The following is an 8,848-nucleotide window of genomic DNA, read 5'->3' as shown; positions in this document are numbered from 1 at the left end:
CCCCAGACGTCGACGAAGGTATGCACAACTCTTTACTGTAGCCACATTACGCTGCCTCTCTCGTTGCCTGACTTGAGCGTCGGAGGGTCGTCGTCGGGAAACCCCTCCCGGCTCGGCTTCTTTGCAGGTTCGCCGGAGAAGCTACGCCACCAGTCGGAGACAGCGGAGCATGCCACGTCCTCAGCGTCCGTCGACTCAGCGCTCGGACAGGATCAAATTGGCGCCGTCTGTGGGAACGCACCTGAATCCGAGACAAGAAGATGGAAGAAGCTGGACGCCAACTTCTGGTAACGCTCTCTCCCGAAGAGCTCGAAGCACTTGTCCAAGCGCGAGCAGCGAAAATCGTGGAGCAGCAGCAGAAAGCTCAGGCTGAGCGGGCAGCGCAGCAGGCGACATCAGCCTCGGGGGGCCGAGCGCCACCCGAGGACAGACAGGAGCAGCTCTCGATATGGGAGCAAAACAAGGGGCAGGCCGACACTCAGATGGGGGCGCCGCCCGCCCCGATACCTTTTCATCGGGCTCTGTTCTAGACGCCCTCGGAGGTAGCGCAAGCCAATCAAGACAAGGGATCTTCATCGGACGAAGCACCCGTCCGGGACGTCAGAAAAGGAAAGGCACCCCGAACAGACTCGTCGCCCGAACGGATCAACCGGCAGTTCTTCGCGATCCATTACCGAGGCATTATGTGCCTCCGGCGATCGGGGAGTACAACGGGACAACCGACCCAGACGACCACCTGGGTAAGTTCGATAGCACCGCCACTCTGCATCAATACACAGATGGTATGAAATGCCGAGTGTTCCTCACCACGCTTTCGTGATCGGCGCATCGGTGGTTTCGGAGACTACCGGACGGCTCCATCACAAGTTTCAAGGAATTCTGAACGGCGTTCCTCCATCATTTTGCAAGCAGCAGGCGCCACCAGAAGACAAGCGTCAACCTGTTTGCCATCAAGCAAGGCGTGAGGGAGCCGCTCCGAGTGTACATTCAACGCTTCAACCAGGTGGCCATGGACATTCCAACGGTCACCTCGGAAACAATGATGAACGCGTTCACGCAAGGGCTTGTGGACGGTGACTTCTTCCGCTCACTCATCCGGAAGCCGCCCGGGACTACGACCACATGCTGCACAAGGCTAACGAATACATCAATGTGGAGGAAGCCTAGACGGCGAGAAGAAAAGAAGCCCTGAGTGACCAACCAGCTTCCGCCGAGCGGAAGCAGCCCATCAGTCACCAGCCACCCACAGGACCGCGAGTCGAAGCCGCCCGTCCTCACCAGTACACTCGGCCGCACGCCGTCCAGCAAGTCGCGGCTGATCGGCCCAAGCCCAGGGGGAAGGTATGGACCCCGATGTTTTGTTCACTCCATCAGTCGGCTACTCACAACACCCGTGACTGTCGGAGCCTCCCCCCATCTCTCATCCCGCGCCGAGGAGTTACCGCCACCGATCGCCTTCACCAGACCGGCAACATCGACAACGGAGCCCCGTTCAAAGGATAGAAAGGAGATCCCCCGAGTGGCAGCATCGTCAGCAGCCCGGAGCTCACCATCGGGCATCACACGAACGACCTCGACCTTCCGCTCGGGAGGAGGAAAATAAGGGCAACGCATCTCGGGGAGAGATCAACATCATCGCCGGAGGCCCGACCGGTGGAGATTCCAATAGAGCCAGAAAGGCACACGCAAGGCAGCTGAGGATCCACGCGGTCGGCTGCAGCCAGGAAAGGGCGAGCGGACCCGAGATCAGCTTCGGGCCTAAGGACCTCGAAGGAGTTGAAGTCCCTCACGACGACGCCCTGATCATTCAAGCGGTAATAGCCAATTATACTATTCACCGTATTTTCATTGACACAGGCAACTCGGTCAACATAATATTCAAGAAGGCCTTCGACCAACTACAAATCGACCGACCTGAACTACTGCCAATGACGACCCCCCTCTACGGATTCAGGGGGAACGAAGTCTTGCCGGTCGGCCAAGTCCGGCTGGCTATATCGCTGGGAGAAGAGCTGCTCAGAAGGACAAGGACCACCACCTTCATCGTGGTTGATGCTCCTTCTGCATACAACGTTATCTTGGGACGACCAACGCTCAACGAGTTCCGGGCGGTCGTCTCTACCTTCTGCCAGAAGATCAAGTTCCCGATGGAAGATCAAGTAGGGGAGGTGTGGGGAGACCAACTGGCGGCTCGGAGATACTATGTGGAGATGGTCCGAGTCGAATCCAAGTCCGCTCGGAAAGTGCCGCGAGTCGAGGTAAATACTATAACCGAGAAACCTCTTTCTTTGGTTTATGAAGAGAAAGAGGAGGTGCAGATTGACTCTTCCCGACCGGAGGCCACCACCTTCATAGCATCCGATCTGGAGGAGAAGCAGAAGGAGAAGCTGATCAAATGCCTACGGCGAAACTGCGACGTCTTCGCTTGGTCAACCCATGAGCTGCCAGGGGTCTCACCAAGCGTGGCGTAGCATGAACTTCACGTCCGGTCGGACGCTCGGCAGGTGAAGCAAAGGAAGAGGGACTTCAGCGCGGAGCAGGATGTAATAATCCGGGCGGAGATAGAGAAGCTTCTGGAGGTCGGCCACATAAGGGAAGTGCAATTCCCAAGTTGGCTTGCAAATGTGGTTCTGGTCTCCAAGCCGGACAACAAGTGGAGAGTCTGCATCGACTTCCGAGACTTGAACAAGGCATGCCCGAAGGACTTCTACCCCCTGCCTCGGATCGATCAGCTGGTGGACTCCACGGCCGGGTGCGAGCTGATATGCATGCTGGATGCATACCAAGGCTACCATCAAGTGCCGCTCGCCCCAGAAGACTAGGAGAAGGTCAGCTTCGTAACGGCGGACGACACCTACTGCTACAATGTAATGTCGTTCGGGCTGAAGAATGCAGGAGCCACCTACCAGCGCCTGATGAACAAGGTATTCAGAGAGCAGATCGGACGCAACCTGGAAGTGTATGTGGACGACATACTTATCAAGTCCTTCCGGGCGGCCGATCTCTATGCGGATATGAAGGAGACCTTCCAAACATTAAGAAGATATGGAGTCAAGCTTAATCCTCAGAAGTGCCTGTTCGGAGCAAAAGGCGGGTGCTTCCTGGGGTACATCGTGACCGAGCGGGGCATAGAGGCGAACCCCAGCAAGATAAAGGCCTTACAAGACATGCCACCTCCCATAAATCTCCGAGAGGTACAGTGTCTCACCGGTCGGATAACGGCGCTGTCAAGGTTTATCTCTAAGACCGCCGACCGGAGCTTGCCATTTTTCAAGATTCTCCATAAAGCCACCAAGTTTCAATGGGACGAGGAGTGCGATCGGGCATTCGAGGAATTGAAGATTTACCTGAATTCCTTACCCGTGTTGGCGAAACTAGCCGTAGGTGAGCCGCTCCGCATTTATTTATCTTCAACTGAGCATGCTGTGGGCTCAGCGTTAGTAAGGCCGAGCGGCGAGGAACAACCAGTGTACTTTTTAAGCCATATCTTAAAGGATGCTGAGTCTCACTACACCGATCTCGAGAAGTTGGCTTTCGCCTTGGTCCTTGCCGCTCGGAGGTTGCGCCCTTACTTTTTGGCTCACACCATTATTGTGATGACGAATAACCCGCTAGCAAGGGTACTCCTGAACCCTGAAGCATCCGGACGACTCATCAATTGGACGACGGAGCTAAGCGAATTTGACATCTAATACCAACCCCGCTCGGCGATCAAAGCACAGTCCTTGGCAGATTTCGTGACCGAGGTACAAAAGCCCGAGCCCGAAGCTACATGGAAAATATATGTGGACGGATCGTCCACTCGGCTCGAAAGCGGAATTGGGATCATGCTACTTTCGCCTCAGGGAGAGCGGATGCATTTATCCGTTCGGCTGGACTATCGGGCAACAAATAATGAGACAGAGTACGAAGCCCTCATAGCCGGATTGCAAGCCGCACGACATGTTGGAGCCAGTCGGGTGGTGATCCACTCGGATTCCCAGCTTGCCGCTCAGTAACTCATGGGCGCTTTTGAGATAAACAATGCAAGACTCAGATTGTACGCGGAGGCATTTGAAAAACTCAAGACCGGCTTCACCGAGGTAGTGGTCCTGAAGATACTCCGAGCGGAGAACCAGGCGGCAGATGAGTTAGCCAAACTCGCAAGCTCAATATCGCCGGTTGTCATCCAGCAACCAATCGAGCAAGTATCTTTGGTAGCGCATGTGGACCGGATGGATGGCCTCACATTCCCAAGCGATTGGAGAACAACCATCACGGAGTTTCTGCGCTCGGGTGCCACGCCGTCCGATCGGGAGGAAGCCCAGCTACTGAGGAGGAGAGCTGGCCGGTTCACGCTCATCGGAGATCAACTTTACAAAAAGGCGTTCTCCCGACCTCTGCTGAAGTGTGTCAGTTCGGAAGACGCCGAGTACATTCTCCAAGAAGTGCACCAAGGATCTTGCGGAGGTCATCCGGGCGACCGGTCTTTGGCTAGGAAGATCCTGCTGGTTGGATACTTCTGGCCAACTCTGCATGAGGACGCCGCTCGGACCGTCGCAACATGTCTTTCTTGTCAGAAGTACTACAATTTCTCGCATAAGCCGACGGAGGAAATGAAAGCGTCCACAGTGTCTTGCCCGTTCGACCAGTGGAGCATGGACATCGTAGGACCCTTCCCTACGGCGATCGGACAACGGAAGTTTCTATTGGTGGCAGTAGATTACTTCTCCAAGTGGGTGGAGGCTGAGCCATTGGCCAAGATAACCAAGCACATGGTCAAGAAATTCATCTGGCAAAGCATCATCATCTGTCGGTTCGGCATTCCGCGTCGGCTTGTGTCGGACAACGGGTGATAGTTCGTCGGAATCAGCTCGAGAAATGGTGCAAGGGATATGGCATTGAGCAGCACTTCACGTCTGTGGCGTATCCCCAAAGCAATGGTCAAGACGAAGTAGCCAACTAGGAGATACTCCGAATTCTTCGGGCTCGGCTCGACCACATGGGAGGAAGCTGGTGTTAGGATGTATACTAAAAGTCTAGCTTTTGGTATAAACATTTATCTAGAAATAAGAATCACATTGGTCAAATGTCTACATTTATGATAAATGTAGTTGTTCAATTAATTTATATTGTAGATAACATGGTGTGTGGTGTCACACACAGATGATCATGTTATCAGTACCTTATAAATTATAAATAGTAGCTCACGATCAAGATGGAAAGGAACAAACCATTGGAAGGTCGTAGTTTAATTAGGTATTAGTTTATCTTAACTATATAATTACACTAGTACACTTAGAGTGTATTGAGTAGGACCATTAGAGGCTGTTTCTTTTTATACTGACTTTATAAAGGAACAAAGACCTAAGTTATTATGGAAGTGTGTGCTCTTAATCCTAATATAATAACAAGCACATATATTTGATATTTAGTTCTTTAATTTATCAATGGGTGAGATTTAGTTCGATAAATCAATAAGCCCGATAAGTTGGGAAATGATATCACTTATAGTGTGTGTTGTTGATTATAGAAGGAAACTGTGTCCTAGTAATCTAGGTTGAGAATGTCCCCAAGAGGAGCTCATAAGGATTGTCATGTTAAACCCTGCAGGTGGACTTAGTCCGACATGACGATGAAGTTGAGTGGTACTACTCTTGGAGCTAGATATTAATTAAGTGAGTTGTCAGTAACTTACTTAATTAGTGGACATTTGTTATCTTAAACACAGGGAGACTAACACACTCATAATAAGAAGGAGCCCAAAATGTAATTTGGGATTGGTGCGATAGTTCAATAATAGTTCTTTAGTGGAATGAATTATTATTGGTGAAATTAAGTTGTGTGTTCGGGGCGAACACGGGATGCTTAATTTCATCAGGAGACCAAAACCAATTCCTCCTCTCGGTCCCTATCGTAGCCTCTTGTATATAGAGATTTATACCCATCACATACCCACCTTCTTACCCATCCAATGGGGCCGACCAAGCTAGCTTGGAACCCAAGCTAGGGCCAGCCAAGACCAAGTGGATGAGCCAAGTTGGTGGCCGGCCAAAGCTCGGGTCCCAAGCTTAGGTAGCCGGCCACTAAAATATTAAAAAATATTTTTATTAAAATTATTTCTTATGTGGATATCATGGTTTTAAAAGAGAGTTTAAAAAATTAAAAATTTTCTTTTATAGCTTTCTACAAAAGATTAAGAGAAGAGATTAATCTCTTTCCTTATTTGTAGATTAAAAGGATGGTTTTAATTTTTGGTAAAAACTTTTCTTATTTGTAAATCATCTACATGTTTAAAAGAGAGTTTAAAATTTAAAATCTTTCCTTATTTGTTGATTAAAAGGTGGATTTTAAATTTTAAGAAAATTTTCCTTTTTAACCATGTTCATGTTTTAAAAGAGAGTTTAAAAATTAAATATTCTCTTTTATAAGTTTCTACAAGAGATTAAGAAAAGATTTGATATCTTTCCTTATTTGTAGATTAAAAGAGATTTTAATTTTTAGAGATAACTTTCTTTTTATCCACATGTTTAAAAGAAATATTTTAATTTATAAAATTTCTTTTTTATTAACCAATCATGAAGGGATTAAAATTATTGGAGAAATTTTTATAAATTTTCGGAAACAAATTAGGAAGTTTTAATTCTTGTTTTAATTAAAACTTTCCTTGATTTGGGGCTTGAGGTGGCCGACCATTGTTATTAAGAAAAGAAAATTATTTTTAATTAAATAATTTTTCTTTTTCATGACAAAAGAATTAAGGAAGTTTTTTATTAAATTTCCTTATTTGCCAAGACCAAGGATTATAAAAGAGGGGGTAGAGGTGCCTTCATAGCTAACATCTCTATTCTATTTTTTACTCTCTTTTCTCCTTGGGTGTGGCCGACCCTTCTTTTTCCTCTCCTCTCCTTTGTGTGGCCGAAACCTTCTCTTGGTGGAGATAGCTTTGGTGGCCGGATCTAAGAAGGAGAGAAAAGATGTCTCTTTTATAGCATCCCTTGGAGCATTGGTGGTGGTTGAATCTCTTCATCCTTGGAGGTGCTCCTTTTGTGGCCGAACCTTGCAAGGAGGAGAAGAAGGTGTTTTGGTGGTTTCTCATCTCGGAAGATCGTTGCCCACACAACATCCGAGGTTAGAAGAGGAATACGGTAGAAGACCTAGAGGTTTTTTTTTTTGGCTTGCAAAAGAGAAGGTACACTAGTATTTAATTTCCGCATCATACTAGTTTTATTTCTTTGTAAAAATACCAAATACAAGAGGCATGTGATTCTAGATTTCGAATTAGTTTTCGATGTTGTGTTCTTTTGTTTTCTTTTCGAACTTGTGCTTCGATTATTCTTTTGGTTAACCTAGAGTTATTTAAGGAAATTAAATATTAACTTTCCTTAAAAGGCTTTGTCTAGGCGGTGGTGGTTGTTCCCATATCCAAGAAGGCCATGTGCCTCGCCATGCAGTCCTGGAAGTCAAATTTGGAAATTAATATTTAATTAACTTTGTGACCTAGGTGATTTGGATCGAACGTGTTAAGTTCCGCAGGAGATCCAAGTCTAAACCTAAAAGAACATATAAGTTAAACTTGGGATCAAACGTGTTAAGTTCCGCAGGCGATCCAAGTTTAATTTAAAAGAACACATGGTAGCTAGGAAAGGTTCAGACCTTTGTACAAAATTTTTGTACAGTGGAACCATTAGGCTTTCCGAGTAGCAACCAACAATTGGTATCAGAGCTAGGGTTTTGCCTCTGTGTATTTGGTATTAGTTTAATTATGCACATGTCATACATAATTTAGGCAGGATAATAGTAGGATGTGCTAACTTTGTGGATGCAAGATCCAACTATTATGGCTTATAGATATTGTGTGTGTGATTGGACCCTTGGACATGTCAAGGGCATTTTATTGTGTGTGCATGATTGTATTATAAAATACAGCAGGAGCTGTATTTAGTTTTATTAGGATTTTATTTTTTGATCTAGATACATGTACATTCCTTCAAGTAATATAGGATCGAAAAATGTAAAATTCTATTTATGTCGCGGATCGAATCTTGCAAGGCGTGGAACCTTTTGAGGATCAGAGGCGCAGCGAAACAAGGAGCAAGATGGATGCGACAACTAGACCCGGTGGCGGTGGCTAAAGATGGCAGCAGCTAGGGATGACGACACACGGAGGACAATAATAGATAAAAATCATAATAGTTGAAAATTAGTTTTTCTATTTATTGCTTTTGTATTGTGCTGTGTGTGAATGTTAGTATGCATGTTAAGTAGGCTAGCATAGTCAAAATTTCTCACTTTAAATAACTAAGTGGGAGAAAGATTTATTTTTAAATAAATTCCACGGTCTCCATTACTGGTTTATAAGTGATGCAACAAGCTTGCACATTGGCTCTGAGTGCCTTCCTCCATATCGGATGAGCTTGTTTGCGGATCACTAGATTAAACTTTCATTTTGGATGACTATAGGAAGTTAATTATGAGCGTGTGATCTTCCCCATCGGAAGGGGCACAATCTTATTAATGGACTTAGTGTCAAGTAATGATATACACTTAGACACGTCTAATAGTATCCTCCCCATCGGAGTCACTGCTATTATTTGTGTGACCGAAGAAAACCAACTATTAATTTGTCAAATAAATAGGTTGACAAGATAATAAAATTAAAAACCCCTCTTACAAATGTTTGATTTTGTATACGTCCACACTATCATGACATACAAAATTCACGGTGTTTGAGGTAATTTTATTTGTCATAAAGATTTATTGACAAGATAATTAATGGGTAAACCCCTCCTCTTACAAATGTTTAATTTTGTATACGTCCACACTATCGTGGCATGCAAAATTCACGGTGTTTGAGGTGTTGGTAAAT

The sequence above is a fragment of the Zingiber officinale genome, chromosome 2B (genome assembly GCF_018446385.1).
Source record: "Zingiber officinale cultivar Zhangliang chromosome 2B, Zo_v1.1, whole genome shotgun sequence".
NCBI lineage: Eukaryota > Viridiplantae > Streptophyta > Magnoliopsida > Zingiberales > Zingiberaceae > Zingiber > Zingiber officinale.
The sequence above is the reverse complement of the archived record's forward strand: the minus strand, read 5'-3'. Positions refer to the sequence as shown.